Genomic DNA, 18,901 nt, shown 5'->3' with positions numbered 1-18,901 from the left:
ACACCGCCCCCACACCGCCTCCACACCGCCCCCACACGGCCTCCACACCGACCCACACCGCCTCCACACGGCCTCCACACCGCCTCCACACCGACCCACACCGCCCCCACACGGCCTCCACACCGCCCCCACATGGCCTCCACACCGACCCACACCGCCTCCACACGGCCTCCACACGGCCTCCACACCGACCCACACCGCCTCCACACTACCTCCACACTAACTGCAGACATGCAACAGGGACAGATTCATTCACTGCTTTTATTTCATTCAGTGAGACATGTTCAATGCCATGTTTCCACATCTTTTATTATCTATAGGGGTAAATTGTGTGAATGAATCTAGCTAATCTTGATGGTACACTGGTACATCATTATTCCGATCACACTGCTCCTACACATAATCATTGGTCATACACAGGCACAGGGTTCCGGATTGTTAAGGCAGTAGATCAGAGGAAGTTCATTCACAGCCTGATTGGTACTGTGGTAAGGCCAGGGATATAGTGGAGAGCTACTGTAGCAGAGCATGACTGTGGTCTGTCTGAGTGCTAAATGGCTTTTACAGCCTATTTGATTGGCGAGGTTGTTTTAGGTCAGACATCAGGATTTAGTTGGGTTCATTCATCGTGACCGCACCTGTGAAGGCTTTGTCTTCACTCACCCGAGGCTAGAGGCTACAGGCTAGAGCCCTGCACGGGCATTCATTTTATGCTCGAGCCCTACCAATGCCCACAACATTCAGGCCCTACCCTACCCAGGCCTGATTGGTTCTGCCCAAAACCCAAAATCAGAAATAACGTCCTCCGTTAGTAAATCCATTAGCTGCTCCTCTGTCTATCACTTCGTGCAGCTTGCAGTGCATGCGCTTTGCTCTTGGTAGCTCTGAGTCTGTGAGTATCCATGGCAATGGCTCAGCTTGGCCTGCTCTGCTCAATGAAGAAACATTATTATTTTCTGTGAAATAATCGCTTCTCTTATGTTTGACAAGGTTGAAGCACTTCTGACACCATGTTATGATCTTAGTCAGTTAAACATGACTGTACTGCACAGAAGAGCACAAGCAAATGGCTCAGCTTCAAAATGTTAGTGAACAATTTAGTGTTCCCTAGCCCTAGTTATTGATGAAAAAACAGGTCCTACCCAACCTTAACCTGATGTATAATGTCAGAGCCCGTCGGACTCAGGTTGGGTATGAGAGCTCTAATGTAGGCTACCACCAATCCAAAACAGAAACCACAGCTTCTCTAGCTCTGGAGGATGTGTCTTTTGAAGTCAAAGAAAAGACACATCAAAGAAGTCAGTCCTGGGTAATAAATTGAGATAGATCCCTCTTCTCTAAAACAATCCAAGCCTAGATGCTATCAGTGAAGAGGGATCTCAATTTACCTCTTGGAGATAAAGACAGGCTTTGCAGGGATAGAGACAGCCCCTTTCATCCTCTCTCCTTTTAGAGGAGAGATGCGGGAAGAGGAGGGATGGGCGGGTGATAGTCTTTCAGGGTCAGATAGGACATACAGGTGTTAGAGGTGCACAGAATAACAACAGGAGGAGGAGGAGGAGGAGGAGGAGGAGGAGGGATTGGCCTTTCTCATTGTCAAATAGGATATACAGGTAGAGATGGTTGCACAGAATAACAACTGTCATTTTAAAAGGTGCCAGTTTGGTGGGTTGAGAAGGAGGGACGGTCTTTTGTCTGTGTCATATACTGTAGGGCATACAGGTAGAGTTAGTGGTGTGCAGAATAATAACAACAGGTAGAGTAGGTGGTGTGCAGAATAACAACAATAGGTAGAGTTAGTGGTGTGCAGAATAATAACAACAGGTAGAGTCAGTGGTGTGCAGAATAATAACAACATGTAGAGTTAGTGGTGTGCAGAATAAGAACAACAGGTAGAGTTAGTGGTGTGCAGAATAAGAACAACAGGTAGAGTTAGTGGTGTGCAGAATAACAACAACAGGTAGAGTTAGTGGTGTGCAGAATAAGAACAACAGGTAGAGTTAGTGGTGTGCAGAATAACAACAACAAGTAGAGTTAGTGGTGTGCAGAATAATAACAACAGGTAGAGTTAGTGGTGTGCAGAATAAGAACAACAAGTAGAGTTTGTGGTGTGCAGAATAAGAACAACAGGTAGAGTTAGTGGTGTGCAGAATAAGAACAACAGGTAGAGTTAGTGGTGTGCAGAATAACAACAACAAGTAGGGATATATATATAGCGGTTACATTATTTTTGATAACACACAGTACACAAAGGATAGTTATTTAAACATGCATAGAATTCCCTTCACTAACTCCCTTGTACCTTGAAAAAGAACTTGTTTTACAGTACATTCTTGAAGATCATATCGTCTCTCTTCTCGTAAACAACTTATTGTTAATGTCCCCTATTTTGAGGGTTAAATTGTTATTTTGTGGTCAACTGTGGCATCGTGACTCACAATTTTGTGTGCATATAGAGAACCGAATGATGTATCTTAAAAGGAAAGCGAACAGAAGAGGATAGTAGTTCTACCATTACGAAACAACTACAACAACAATCAGCACCTTATTATCTAACTGTCACAGCTGGTTGTAGAATGGAAAGATGAATAATATTGTTTATTTATCATTTTACACAATACATCTGTACACATTTATGTGTAAATTCATATAATTCCTCCTACTCCCTGGATATATGAAGTGACTGCAGCGCTTGACAGGGTATCGTAAACGAACACCATTTCAGGTATTGTTCATAGGCCAAATTAGAATGCAACCAGCATCTTTCCAAGATGCCCAGCGACAGGGTAATGCATACAGCTCCAGCGTAATACAGAAACGCCAATTATTTTGCAATAGTGCAATTAGATTTAGAGTTGCCCGGCAACTATCTGACAGATATAGGGAGTATATAGGCCTGCTTGATTACATGTAATATATAGAGTCTCATTGAGATGTGATGTTGAAACACTGGAAGGGAGGGAGGGGGAGAGAGAGAGAGCGAGAGAGAAGGATGGAGGGAAGGAGGGAGGGAGGGAGGGAGGACAGAAGGGCAAGACACGGTCCATTGCTACTATCACTCGTCCCACAATGGCAACCGAGTAATTACAGTGAACGGCCATGGCATAAGTCACATCTGTAAGGCTGTGGTTCTATGCTGTGGGTTCTATGCTGGGTGTGTGTGTGTGTGTGTGTGTGTGTGTGTGTGTGTGTGTGTGTGTGTGTGTGTGTGTGTGTGTGTGTGTGTGTGTGTGTGTGTGTGTGTGTGTGTGTGTGTGTGTGTGTGTGAAATCAAATTTTATTTGTCACATACACATGGGTAGCAGATGTTAATGCGAGTGTAGCGAAATGCTTGTGCTTCTAGTTCCGACCATGCAGTAATATCTAACAAGTAATCTAACAATTTCACAACAACTACCTTATACACACAAGTGTAAAGGAATGAATGAGAACATAAAAATAAAAAATGTACATAAAAATATATATGGATGAGCGATGGCCGAACGGCATAGGCAAGATGCAGTAGGTGAAATAGAGTACAGTATATACATATGAGATGAGTAGTGTAGGGTATGCAAACATTATATAAAGTGGCATTGTTTAAAGTGACTAGTGATACATTTATTACATCCAATTTTTAATCATTAAAGTGGCTAGAGATTGAGTCAGTATGTTGGCAGCAGCCACACAATGTTAGTGATAGCTGTTTAACAGTCTGATGGTCTTGAGATAGAAGCTGTTTTTCAGTCTCTCGTTCCCAGCTTTGATGCACCTGTACTGAGCTCGCGTTCTGGATGATAGTGAGGTGAACAGGCAGTGACTCGGGTGGTTGTTGTCCTTGATGATCTTTTTGGCCTTCCTGTGACATCGGGTGGTGTAGGTGTCCTGGAGAGCAGGTAGTTTGCCCCCGGTGATGCGTTGTGCAGACCTCACTACCCTCTGGAGAGCCTTACGGTTGTGTGCGGAGCAGTTGCCGTACCAGGCGGTGATACAGCCCGACAGGATGCTCTCGATTGTGCATAATTTCTTCAGCCTTCTGAGGTTGAAGAGGCGCTGTTGTGCCTTCTTCACCACGCTGTCTGTGTGGGTGGACCATTTCAGTTTGTCCGTGATGTGTACGCCGAGGAACTTAAAACTTTCCACCTTCTCCACTACTGTCCTGTCGTGTGTGTGTGTGTGTGTGTGTGTGTGTGTGTGTGTGTGTGTGTGTGTTTGTGTGTGTGTGTGCGTGTGTGTGTGTGTGTGTGATGGATTGATGTATTTCTATTTGCACTGGAGCAAAGTTCTGTCTGACATTTAGAACAACAAAACCTCACACTGTGGAATCACCTTATGGAACGTGTGTGTTTGGTGAGTGTGTGTTTATGTGTGTGTGTGTGTGTGTGTGTGTGTGTGTGGGTGTGGATGTGTGTGGGTGTGTGTGTGTGCATGTGTCAGAGGCTACTGTGTCAGAGAGCATTACAAAGGGCCCGTGAAGCCAACCTGAATGATAGCAGAACCATGTGTGATTGCCTGGATTTATGTTGTAAACATTCCAGGTGTAATGGCCAAGGCGAGTTAAATATGTCCTACTGTCTCCATGCCTAGATAAATATGTTGTACTAGACCTAGACTTAGTGATGCAATGTTATGCCATAACCTGTCCCCTTTGTGTCCTAGATGGCCTGACCCACAAAGACAGATGGGTTCATAGAATTATATAGAGTGGATTATAGGATCTCTGTAGGTGGGTTGCACTTCACTTGAACATATGCCATGACTGTTTATAATAATTATGACCATGTTATGACGAAGGCTTCAAGTCAAGTCTTGGAATTAAAGGTGGTTTAAAAAAGAAGATGAACGAGTATCGAGCTGTGAGTGAGACTGAAAGAGCAACACAATCTTTATTTAGATACAACTTCGAAACAGGTACAGGTTTAGTCCACAACAGCCTTTATTAAAAGTCTAAAATTCTGTTGATATTAGACAGGGTAAATATAGTGGTGGCTTCGTTGGTGGCTTCGTCAAACATGAATAATGATGAGGAGTCGCCAAGGAAACCACTATTCTAGTGACATGCTGCGAGCACAATTAAATAAAATACACACTTCAAATCACAAGGTCGAATTTGTTGTGGTCTCTATAAAGCCTTAATATTCATGGAACTTTTATCACAATTGTCATTAACATAACTTTTAATGCACCTTTTATCACAGAGTGTTCCATATAATTACCCATTCACTTGATTGACACAGTAGATTTCACAAAGGTTGCTTTGAAAATATTGAAGAGTGAAGAGTGTCAATTATGAAATGTTTCATATTCATGAAATAAGAGCTCCCCTTACGGTAAATTAAACTTTTAAGACTTTAAGAATGTCCCTTTTGATTCCTTTCGATGACAATCCAGGCCAATGGTATATGCATGCTGCATGCATCTTGGGAAATAATCTGGGAAAGGTAGCCCTAATGTAATTATATGTGATGATGACAATTCAATGTTTCTTATTTTACTCTTTACCAGTTTATCCACTTTATCCGAACCCCAATGAGTTATCCGAGAATTGACAGGCTAAATGATATATCAGGAAAAAAAATATCTAGCTGTGAAATAAACACAACCATTTTCTGCAATGAAAAGCGGACGTATTACGGGGTCCTGACCAACTCTGTTATTTTGTGTGTTTTCACGCTGATCTCATCTTTTTTGTATATAATGTTTCCGCCATCGTTTTCTATGGCCGAAAAGAGCTTCTGACTTTAGAACAGCGATCACTAACCTCGATTTGGATTAAGATTTCTACTTCAACAAGTTGGAGGCGCGGGACATACTGCTCACACCGGACCAGGCCCTAAAAGAAAAAGGCATCATAAGGCCAATGTGCGATCTCTAATGTTAAGTCCCGAGGTTCTGCACGCTTGAGTTAAAATACCTCATGACAAGCAGTAGACCTTACTATTTATCAAGAGAGTTTCCATCTATATTTTTCTGTGGTCTATTTGTCCCACCACAAACCAATGCTGGCACTAAGACTGCACTCCTCGTGGACATTGATTTTAATGCAGGAAAATTGAAATTCGTCTTGCCTCATTTCTACCAGCATGTCACCTGTGCAACTAGAGGGGAAAAAACTCTAGATCACCTTTACTCCACTCACAGAAATGCATACAAAGCTCTCCCTTGCCCTCCATTTGGCAAATTTGAGCATAACTCTATCTTGATTCCGCTTACAACCTAAAACTCAAACAGCGACTACCAGTGATGGGCTCAATATGGAAGAGGTCCGATGTAGCGGATGCAAAGCTACAGGACTGTTTTACTAGAACAAACTGGAATATGTTCACCTGATGGCATTGAGGAGTTTACCACATCAGTTACCGGCTTCAATAATAATTGCATCGACGACGTCGTCCCCACAGTAACCATCCATAAATATCCCAACCAGAAGCCATGGATTACAGGCAACACCCGCACTGAGCTAGTGGCTAGAGCTGCTGCTTTCAAGAAGCGGTACACTAATCCGGACGCTTATAAGAAATCTTGCTACGCCCTCTGAGGAACCATCAAATAGGCAAAGCGTTAATACAGGACTAAGATTGAATCACACTACACCAGCTCTGATGCTCGTTGGATGTAGCAGGGCTTGCAAATGATCACGGAGTACAAAGGGAAACCCAGCCATGAGCTGCCCAGTGACGCAAGCCTACCAGACGAGATACATTTATTTTCTGCTCGCTTCGAGGCAAGCAACACTGAACCATGCATGACAACACCAACTGTTCGGAACAACTATGTGATCACACTCTCTGTAGCTGATGTGATTAAGACATTTAAACAGGTTAACATTCACAAGGTGCAGGGCCAGACAAATTACCAGGACGAGTACTCGTCACCTAGCAGGCAGGTGTCTTCACTGACATGTTTAACATCTCCCTAACCCTAGTCTGTAATGCCTACATGTTTCAAGCAGACCACCATAGTCCCTCTGCCCAAGAACACCAAGGTAACCTGTCTAAAGGACACCAAGGTAACCTGTCACATCAACACCATCATCCCAGACACCCTGGACCCACTCCACTCTATTGCACTCCACACTTCCCTTTCCCACTTGGACAAAAAGAACACCTATGTGAAAATGCTGTTCAAAGACTACAATTTAGCATTCAACACCATACTGCTCTCCATGCTCATCACTAAGCTAAAGACCCTGGGACTGAACACCTCCCTCTGCAACTGGATCCTGGACTTCCTGGGGGACTGCCTCCTGGTGGTGAGAGTAGGCAACAACACATCTACTACGCTGACCCTCGACACACGGGCCCGTCAGGGTTGCCTGTTTAGACCCCTCCTGTAATCCCTTTTCAACCACGACTGAGTGGCCGTGCACTACTCCAACACCATCATTAAGTTTGCAGATGACACGACGGTGGTAGGCCTGATCACCGACGAGGATGACACAGCCTATAGGGCAGAGGTCAGAGAACTGGCAGTGTGGTGGCAGGACAACAACCTCTCCCTCAATGTCAGCAAGAAAAAGGAGCTGATCATGGACTACAGGAAATGGAGGACCGAGCACGCCCCCATTCACATCAACGGCGCTGTAGTGGAGCAGATCGAGAGCTTTGAGTTCCTCGTGGTCCACATCACTAAGGATATATCATGGTCCACACACACCAACACAGGTTTGAAGAAAGCACATCAATGCCTCTTCCCCCCAGGAGGATGAAAAGGTTTGGCATGGACCCTCAGATACGCAAAAAGTTCTACAGCTGCACCACTGAGAGCATCTTGACAGGCTACATCATCACTTGGTATGGCAACTGCTTGGCATCCAACCGCAAGTCGCTACAGAGAGTAGTGTGTAATGCCCAATACATACAGTACATCAATTGTTTTATTTTTTTTCAAGCTCATTTCCTGCAATTCTATGTATTTTGACATGACTTAGGCCCATGACCAGGATGGACTTAATTTTTTAAATAATAATCACAGGTAAGGTGTATTCAGGATGCTTTGAACATTGAATGAACACAAATCAATTGATGACTTTGTTAATTTGAGATTTTGGGGGATTGAAATGTAAAGAAGCTTATGCAAATATGTTTTTATTAATATTTTAGAGGTTTGCTTTGACACTTTATTTAGACAGTAAGGAAAGTAGATGGGGAGACAGGCAAATTGAGTTGTATGTGACACGGCCGGGGAGTGTTAGCACTACACCACGGTTCTGCACAGGAAATACTAATATTAACAGTTGATGGCAGTGGGTAACCAAAATATAGATTGCCAACTAACTCTCACAGTTTCATGTCAGAATTAGTCATTCATCCATGTTTCTCTAATGTCAAACTAATTTCAAAGCAAGGAAGCTCTCCTAGAGGGTTGACCACCCCTGATCTATGTTTCCCAAGTACTGGATGGTTTGAAAATATTCTTGTTATAACAATTCATTTATCCAAATCACCATAATGAATATCAATATTCAGGTTATTGCGACCTACGAGTTTAAGATCCTTGTCATCATTTTACTCTACATAGACAAGGTATGCCAAGCATGTGCACAATACTAACATGTAAAAAAACATATTATATTTGAGGCCTGGTTCATTTAATATCCAATGCTTACTTGCGTGACTTGCAGTCCATGAATGGCTGCAAAAATAAATTTCCATTACATACACTGACCAGGTAAATCCAGGTGAAAGCTATGATCCCTTATTGATTTCACTTGTTAAATTAACTTCAATCACTGTAAATGAAGGGTAGAAGACAGGTTAAAGAAGGATTTCTTAAGTCTTCTTAAGACAATTGAGGCATGTATTGTGTATGTATGCTAGGATATGGTCAGCATAGCAGCACCCACCCGTAGAACGCGCTCCAGCAGGTATATTTCACTGGTCACCCCCAAAGCCAATTCCTACTTTGGCCGCCTTTCTTTCCAGTTCTCTGCTGCCAATGACACCCCAGTATCTCTACTTGCACATTCGTCTTCTGCACATCTAACACACCAGTGTTAAATTGCTAAATTGTAATTATTTCGCCACTATGGCCTATTTATTGCCTTACCTCCCTTATCTTACCTCATTTGCACACACTGTGTATGTACTTTTTTTCTATTGTGTTATTGACTGTATGTTTGTTTATTCCAAGTGTAACTCTGTGGGGTTGTTTGTGTCGCACTCCTTTGCTTCATCTTGGCCAGGTCGCAGTTGTAAATGAGAACTTGTTCTCAACAAGCCTACCTGGTTAAATAAAGGTTAAATAAATACAAATAAATAAATAAATGTGGTAGTAGGTGCCAAGCACAACGGTTTGAATGTGTCAAGAACTGCATTCACGCTCAACAATTTCTGGTGTGTATCAAGAATTATCCACCACCACCCAAAGGACATCCAGCCAACTTGACAGAACTCTGGGAAGAATTGTCACATGGGCCAGCATACCTTGGAATGCTTTGGACATCTTGTAGAGTCCATGCCCCAATGAATTGAGGGTTGTTCTGAGGGCAAATGGGCGTGCAACACAATATTATGAAGATGTTCCTAATATTGTGTACCATTCAGTGTATGTAATTACACTGGCAAAATTGGGAAGAAGTGGAATAATAAAATAAATATGGGGAATAACACAATTTTTTTTCCTGACAAGCACACAAATTCCCCCATATTTAATTTGTTGACAACATTGAACAAGATAACAGTTTTTACAATTTTATAAATTCAGCAGAAAAATAACTTTCTCTTTTTCCATTCAGCTGCGTCTGCTCCACTCTAATCTTGAGGGCAGCTTTTTTCTTAAACGAGCATCCAATCCCCTTGATCCCTTACATAACTAGACCAATCATAAGCTTCAATGTGCAGCCGTTCAAAATGCTGTGGCAGGACAGATAAGAGGTTCCAATTTTCAATTGGAGGTCCGATTTCAAAACGATTTGGAGGGACAATTGAAAGTTAATAAACTGACTATATAATGGACTAAATAGAAAAACAAAATAATTCTTAAATGGAAGAAGTTTGGAACCACCAAGACTCTTCCTAGAGCTGGTTGCTTAGGCAAATTGAGCAATCGGGAGAGAAGGGCCTTGGTCAGGAAGGTGACCAAGAACCTGATGGTCACTCTGATAGAACTCTAGAGTTCCTCTGTGGATATGGGAGAACCTTCCAGAAGGACAACCATCTCTGCAGCACTCCACCAATTAGGTCTTTATGGTAGAGTGGCCAGATGAAAGCCACTCCTCAGTAAAAGACATGTGACGTCCCGCTTGGAGTTTGTCAAAAGGCACCTAAAGGACACTCAGACCATGAGAAACAAGAGTCTCTAGTCTGATGAAATCAAGATTGATCTCACGTCTGGAGGAAACCTGGCACCATCCCTACGGTGAAGCATGTTAGTGGAAGCATCATGCTGTGGGGATGTTTTTCAGTGGCAGGGACTGGGAGACTAGTCAGGAATGAGGAAAAGATTAATTGAGCAATGTACAGAGAGATCCTTGATGAAAACCTGCTCCAGAGTGCTCAGGTCCTCAGACTGGGGCGAAGGTTCACCTTCCAACAGGACAACAACCCTAAGCACACAGCCAAGACAAGTGGCTTCGGGACAAGTCTTTGAATGTCCTTGAGTGGTAGAGCCAGAGCATGGACTTGAATCCGATCTAACATCTCTGGAGAGACTTGACAGTTGCAGTGACGCTCCCCATCCAACCAGACAAAGCTTGAGAGGATCTGCAGAGAAGAATGGGTGAAACTCCCCAAATACAGGTGTGCCTAGCTTGTAGCATCATACCCAAGAAGACTGGAGGCTGTCATCACTGCCAGAGGTGCTTTAATAAAGTGTGGAGTACTTTGAATACTTATATAAATGTTATATTTCAGTTTTAATTTTGAAAATATGCAAACATTTCTACAAACCTGTTTTGCTTTGTCATTTTGGGGAATTGTGTGTAGATTGATGAGAAAAAAAAATGAATGAATACATTTTGGAATGTAACGTAACAAAATGTGGAAAAAGTACACTGCATAATGAAACAATCCCTAGTAAGCTAGTGTTTTGAGGGTGGACTGACTGTATTATTGGCATTAATAGACTGGTTTTATGCACAACAACTTTCTATCCAAGCTGGGAGAGTGCGCAAAGACGGCTCATGTCTTGCAGGTTCAGGTAGACTATACATGACCGTTGTACATTCAACAAAATCAATGGGTAGCCGATATGTATGCTGTTGCATTGGAAATTCATAAAGCAAAGCTCAGGTAGCCTAGTGGTTAGAGAAAAAGGTTGCTAGATCAAATCCCTGAGCTGACAAGGTACAAATCTGTCGTTCTACCCCTGAACAAGGTAGTTGGTAGGCTTTCATTGTAAGTAAGAATGTGTTCTTAACTGACTTGGCTAGTTAAATAAAGGTAAAGCTATACATTCCCTGGCACAACAGAAAGCCTATCATCAATTCTGTAGGAACGCAGCCGCATAGACATGTCGCAATTTCAGCACCATGGACAGTGATACCTTGTGAATGGCCGTTTGGCTAACACATTTGATTTGTTGTTTTTGAGGGGGAGGGGAGGGGGGAGCCCAATGCCGACCTTGCGGGGGTCCAGAGAAACTGCATTATGCCAGTGCTCTTCCTCTCTGTGGAGAGCGTATCTGACGCAGCTGCAGGGAACAGCAGGACATTGCAGAGTTAAGATTGGCTGTTGTAGATGGCTTTGGCTAGGTAACTGCAGTTTGACGTGACATAAAATAGAGTTTTAATCCTGATGCGGAGCTACTGCGTAGCAGGCAGCTAATTATTGTATGAAATATTTTTGTAGAATGTTAATTCCCCATTTAATGAGGTGATTACAGTTACAGCAAGGTGATAATGGCTGGAGCAAATTTAGCTTGTTTATCTGTTCTCCAAATTGCATTTCAGTTTTTAAATTGTGTAGAAATGCAGTAAATGAGCTTAAAAAATGTTTGTTATTTTTTTTATAGGATTATCTGAAATGATGCTCCTGCTCTGTGGTTTGGGCGGGTTTCAATTACTTCACTTCTTTCATGTAAGTTATACTGTAGCTGAACAGTGAACACATCTACAAGAAGAGAGTACTGAATACGTGTGTGTATGTGTCTGTTAGAGTTTCAGATGCTTTCAAACAAAACCTGTGCTTTCAAACAGACCTTGTGCCAGTGCCTCATGACGTTGGTCAGGGTCGCACCAACTGGTCATAAGGCTCCACAGTATGTTGTGAGACGGGGAGCAGTAGGACTATAGCAGCCTGTTCTTATACATGCAGGAAACCTCAACCCTGGCTGTCTCTTTATCAACTTGTTTCTGATTGTGATCCGTCGTCGACCAGGTGTCAAAATCAAAAGAGACACAGACAATGAGGAATCACAAACGGAAGATCAGAACTGTCAGTCTCGTTGGAATTTAAAAGTTGGTTAACCAACTGCCAGTGTTGTTTGATTGTGAAGGTTGACTAACAGCTCCAGACCCAGGGGCAGGACAGAATAACAATGTTTCCAGGTGTCAGATTAAATTGATTAGTGCTCTTGCATGTAACACGTTCACTACAATTAGATTGATTTGTGCTCAAGTAACCTGAAATCTCCCATCCTCTACATGGTAGACTCTTTGATTGCACAGTAAGAATGAAACGAGAAACTATATAGTCTACAGTCACACATTCAGAAACATTTCTTTTGACGATGGCCTTGATTTGCTTGCTACCGCATCCCATCGCTTGTCCTCAATTAAGAAAAAAAAATGTGCGTGGACCATGCTAGTTTGTTGGTGATGTGGACCCCAAGGAACTTGAAGCTCTTAACCTGCTCCACTACAGCCCCGTCGATGATAATGGGGGCGTACTCGGTCCTCTTTGCTCGGTCCTCTAAATTGTGGAAGCAAGAGGTTTCACTCTCGCCAAAATCTGTCCAAAATAAGCCCAATACGTTTCTATGGGTTTAATTTGGACCTCAGCTTCTCGCCTGCCTTCCCGCCTTTGGGACAACAACTCTCATTGTTAGGGCGGAGACATGAGCATCTCATCATTATATACATATCTCTATTCTCCATAAAGCCATTCAGTTGTACAAACAGCCTTCCCTCCCTCTCCCAGGCATCCTCATGGTCCTAAAGTCAGCCATGAATATCGCTAAACTGCATTTGCCTTTTAATAGCTTATTTAAAATTGTTGGTGACGACCCCTGCCACAGAGACCAGAATGGTGAAGGAGAATCCCCTCACTGCATCACTGCCTCCAGCTCACACTGTGAAGGGCAACCAACTGTTGAGCTTGGATGACACAGACTTAATTGAGATGCCTCATATCACTCAGGGACATCTGTGGCACTATACACACTAGAATACACAACAGTTAGACTATTCTATGGGTCATGACTCAACCTCTGAAACCAATGCATTTTTTACATTTATCCAGTAGGGCTCATAAGAAAATATGAGAGAAAGAGAATGAACATAAAGACTACAAGATTGGGCTGAAAGGGGGCAACACTGGACAGATCCACTGGTACTACTGTGCTGTTAGCGTCTCCTCCTTACCGCACATCCAAGCCTTGTCTCAGAGGAAAGAGGAGAGCTTGGACTTCTCAGATTATAGGCACTCCATTCACCCTGCGGAGCTTTTAACTCTCCTCTCAAACTGTCCATAATGCCTCTATCTATTCCCTCTGTGCCATTAAGATTATGTGGCCTCTCATCAGTATGATTTTCTAGATGGCTTCCCTGCCATTAAAGATAATCCATCATTTAGTTTGAGTTTTTTTCTTCTCACACCTGGGATCTTTTTTTTATAGATTTTGTCAGACAGCAGCTTTGTTACAGGCCAGTTAGACTGATATAAGACTATTTGCCTCTTTCTTTTTCATTTATATTTTTGGGGAACAATGAAAAAGTGGCTGTTATTGTTCATTTTAGCAAGTCAGCAATGGTAGGGTGGTTGTTGTGTAACCTGTGAGTCTTGGCCTGGGAAGGAAAGTTGTGAAAGGCTTTCCAAATTTGACAGATGGACATGACGCTAGGGTTAGTGTTGTGTTTAGGATTAGGGTTAGGGTTGAGAGGACATCAAATCAAATCAAATTTTATTGATCACATACACGTGATTAGCAGATGTTATTGCGGGTGTAGTGAAATGCTTGTGCTTCTAGCTCCGACAGTGCGGCAATATCCAACAAGTAATATCTAACAAATTACACAACACATACCCAACACACAAATCTAAGTAAGAATGAATTAAGACTATATACATATGGACGAGTGATGTCAGAGCGGAATGGACTAATATTCAGTAGAATAGTATAGGAAAACAGTGGCTGCGGTCCAAACACTTAAAAGACACACCCTATCCCCTCAGCCCTCAAATTAAGTGGACACTTCTGATGACATATCATGAAGTCTGGCAAGTATATACTTGCAGGGCAAAGGGCGAGGGAGGAAGGAATGATTTTTAAAGGGACCACCCTTGGCTGGAAATTTGTTACTCGTTCATCCCGCGATGATTGTGTCTTTAGCCACCGGTGGCTTGTGGGTGCTTTATATGTGCTACAGTTAATTATGAGTGCATGTCTACTTATATTAAATATATAATTATTAATATATGCCTACTGTATGATAGCTAGCAAATTAATTAGCTGTTAGCTGTTAGCCTGCATAGCTGGAACTTCTGAAGGGAAATGTTTTATTTCTACAATTTCCCAAATTACTTTTTATGTAGTAGCAAAATGTTTTTACTTACACAAAATGTGTTTTTACTTACACTTGTATGTTGACTTCTCCATTGATGTTGTTTTTAAGTTTTTGCAGACTTTTCTTAGCGGATGTACAATCGTCGGAAATTGAATTATGGGGAGTTTCAGGCCCCGGAGTGAACATAATTGTACACTCACAAAGCCGACTGAAATCGAGGGCTGAGGGGCTTACATTGCAAACTTCCCTTGCTTGTCACGTGGGACTAGGTGGTTGCAGGAATCAGATGCAGAGAGAGTTCCACTGGGGTTAAGTGCTTTTACTAAGGCACACAAAATAATCAGCCCAACAAATACAGGGCGCGGACATACAACGAGACAACCCAAAAACCACAGGGTGCCAAGATGCACACACGTAACATAAAGGCAATCCGGCACAAAACAAAGGCGGGTCTACCTACTAAATATAGGGGAGCTCATTAAACCAAACAACAGAAACACAGGTGAAACTAATAAGACAAAACAAACAGACAAACGAAAAAGGGATCGGTGGCAGCTAGCAGGACGGTGACGACCGCCGAGCACCACCCGAACAGGCAGGGGAGCCAACTTCGGTGGAAGTCGTGACATCGCTTGGCTAATCATTTGGACCACCCTCCAAGATGGCGACGGGGATTCCTCCAAGATCATAAGGCGAGGGTAAGTGAACGAGGGTGTGTCTTTGTGTTTGGAACACAGCCTGTATATACAGTGGGGAGAACAAATCAAATCAAATTTATTTATATAGCCCTTCGTACATCAGCTGATATCTCAAAGTGCTGTACAGAAACCCAGCCTAAAACCCCAAACAGCAAGCAATGCAGGTGTAGAAGCACGGTGGCTAGGAAAAACTCCCTAGAAAGGCCAAAACCTAGGAAGAAACCTAGAGAGGAACCGGGCTATGTGGGGTGGCCAGTCCTCTTCTGGCTGTGCCGGGTGGAGATTATAACAGAACATGGTCAAGATGTTCAAATGTTCATAAATGACCAGCATGGTCGAATAATAATAAGGCAGAACAGTTGAAACTGGAGCAGCAGCACAGTCAGGTGGACTGGGGACAGCAAGGAGTCATCATGTCAGGTATTCCTGGGGCATGGTCCTAGGGCTCAGGTCCTCCGAGAGAGAGAAAGAGAGAAGGAGAGAATTAGAGAACGCACACTTAGATTCACACAGGACACCGAATAGGACAGGAGAAGTACTCCAGATATAACAAACTGACCCTAGCCCCCCGACACATAAACTACTGCAGCATAAATACTGGAGGCTGAGACAGGAGGGGTCAGGAGACACTGTGGCCCCATCCGAGGACACCCCCGGACAGGGCCAAACAGGAAGGATATAACCCCACCCACTTTGCCAAAGCACAGCCCCCCACACCACTAGAGGGATATCTTCAACCACCAACTTACCATCCTGAGACAAGGCTGAGTATAGCCCACAAAGACCTCCGCCACGGCACAACCCAAGGGGGGGGGCAACCCAGACAGGACAACCACATCAGTGACTCAACCCACTCAGGTGACGCACCCCCTCCAGGGACGGCATGAGAGAGCCCCAGTAAGCCAGTGACTCAGCCCCTGTAATAGGGTTAGAGGCAGAGAATCCCAGTGGAAAGAGGGGAACCGGCCAGGCAGAGACAGCAAGGGCGGTTCGTTGCTCCAGAGCCTTTCCCTTCACCCTCCCACTCCTGGGCCAGACTACACTCAATCATATGACCCACTGAAGAGATGAGTCTTCAGTAAAGACTTAAAGGTTGAGACCGAGGTTGCATCTCTGACATGGGTAGGCAGACTGTTCCATAAAAATGGAGCTCTATAGGAGAAAGCCCTGCCTCCAGCTGTTTGCTTAGAAATTCTAGGGACAATTAGGAGGCCTGCGTCTTGTGACCGTAGCGTACGTGTAGGTATGTACGGCAGGACCAAATCAGAGAGATAGGTAGGAGCAAGCCCATGTAATGCTTTGTAGGTTAGCAGTAAAACCTTGAAATCAGCCCTTGCTTTGACAGGAAGCCAGTGTAGAGAGGCTAGCACTGGAGTAATATGATCAAATTTTTTGGTTCTAGTCAGGATTATAGCAGCCGTATTTAGCACTAACTGAAGTTAATTTAGTGCTTTATCCGGGTAGCCGGAAAGTAGAGCATTGCAGTAGTCTAACCTAGAAGTGACAAAAGCATGGATTAATTTTTCTGCATCATTTTTGGACAGAAAGTTTCTGATTTTTGCAATGTTACGTAGATGGAAAAAAGCTGTCCTTGAAATGGTCTTGATATGTTCTTCAAAAGAGAGATCAGGGTCCAGAGTAACGCCGAGGTCCTTCACAGTTTTATTTGAGACGACTGTACAACCATTAAGATTAATTGTCAGATTCAACAGAAGATCTCTTTGTTTCTTGGGACCTAGAATAAGCATCTCTGTTTTGTCCGAGTTTAAAAGTAGAAAGTTTGCAGCCATCCACTTCCTTATGTCTGAAACACATTCTTCTAGCAAGGGCAATTTTGGGGCTTCACCATGTTTCATTGAAATGTACAGCTGTGTGTCATCCTCATAGCAGTGAAAGTTAACATTATGTTTTCGAATAACATCCCCAAGAGGTAAAATATATAGTGAAAACAATAGTGGTCCTAAAACGGAACCTTGAGGAACACCGAAATTTACAGTTGATTTGTCAGAGGACAAACCATTCACAGAGACAAACTGATATCTTTCCGACAGATAAGATCTAAACCAGGCCAGAACTTGTCCGTGTAGACCAATTTGGGTTTCCAATCTCTCCAAAAGAATGTAGTGATCGATGGTATCAAAAGCAGCACTAAGGTCTAGGAGCACGAGGACAGATGCAGAGCCTCGGTCTGATGCCATTAAAATGTAATTTACCACCTTCACAAGTGCCGTCTCAGTGCTATGATGGGGTCTAAAACCAGACTGAAGCATTTCGTATACATTGTTTGTCTTCAGGAAGGCAGTGAGTTGTTGCGCAACAGCCTTTTCTAACATTTTTGAGAGGAATGGAAGATTCGATATAGGCCGATAGTTTTTTATATTTTCTGGGTCAAGGTTTGGCTTTTTCAAGAGAGGCTTTATTACTGCCACTTTTAGTGAGTTTGGTACACATCCGGTGGATAGAGAGCCGTTTATTATGTTCAACATAGGAGGGCCAAGCACAGGAAGCAGCTCTTTCAGTAGTTTAGTTGGAATAGGGTCCAGCTTGAAGGTTTAGAGGACATGATTATTTTCATCATTGTGTCAAGAGATATAGTACTAAAACACTTGAGCGTCTCTCTTGATCCTAGGTCCTGGCAGAGTTGTGCAGACTCAGGACAACTGAGCTTTGAAGGAATACGCAGATTTAAGGAGTCCGTAATTTGCTTTCTAATAATCATAATCTTTTCCTCAAAGAAGTTCATGAATTTATCACTGCTAAAGTGAAAGTCATCCTCTCTTGGGGAATGCTGCTTTTTAGTTAGCTTTGCGACAGTATCAAAAAGGAATTTCGGATTGTTCTTATTTTCCTCAATTAAGTTAGAAAAATAGGATGATCGAGCAGCAGTAAGGGCTCTTCGGTACTGCACAGTACTGTCTTTCCAAGCTAGTCGGAAGACTTCCAGTTTGGTGTGGCGCCATTTCCGCTCCAATTTTCTGGAAGCTTGCTTCAGAGCTCGGGTATTTTCTGTGTACCAGGGAGCTAGTTTCTTATGAGAAATGTTTTTAGTTTTTAGGGGTGCAACTGCATCTAGGGTATTGCGCAAGGTTAAATTGAGTTCCTCAGTTAGGTGGTTAACTGATTTTTGTCCTCTGGCGTCCTTGGGTAGACAGAGGGAATCTGGAAGGACATCAAGGAATCTTTGTGTTGTCTGTGAATTTATAGCACGACTTTTGATGATCCTTGGTTGGGGTCTGAGAAGATTATTTGTTGCGATTGCAAACGTAATAAAATGGTGGTCCGATAGTCCAGGATTATGAGGAAAAACATTAAGATCCACAACATTTATTCCATGGGACAAAACTAGGTCCAGCGTATGACTGTGACAGTGAGTGGGTCCAGAGACATGTTGGACAAAACCCACTGAGTCGATGATGGCTCCGAAAGCCTTTTGGAGTGGGTCTGTGGACTTTTCCATGTGAATATTAAAGTCACCAAAGATTAGAATATTATCCGCTTTGACTACAAGGTCCGATAGGAATTCAGGGAACTCAGTGAGGAACGCTGTATATGGCCCAGG

This window comes from Oncorhynchus clarkii, chromosome 5 (assembly GCF_045791955.1).
Source record: "Oncorhynchus clarkii lewisi isolate Uvic-CL-2024 chromosome 5, UVic_Ocla_1.0, whole genome shotgun sequence".
Classification (NCBI taxonomy): Eukaryota; Metazoa; Chordata; class Actinopteri; order Salmoniformes; family Salmonidae; genus Oncorhynchus; species Oncorhynchus clarkii.
This window is presented reverse-complemented; position numbering follows the sequence as displayed.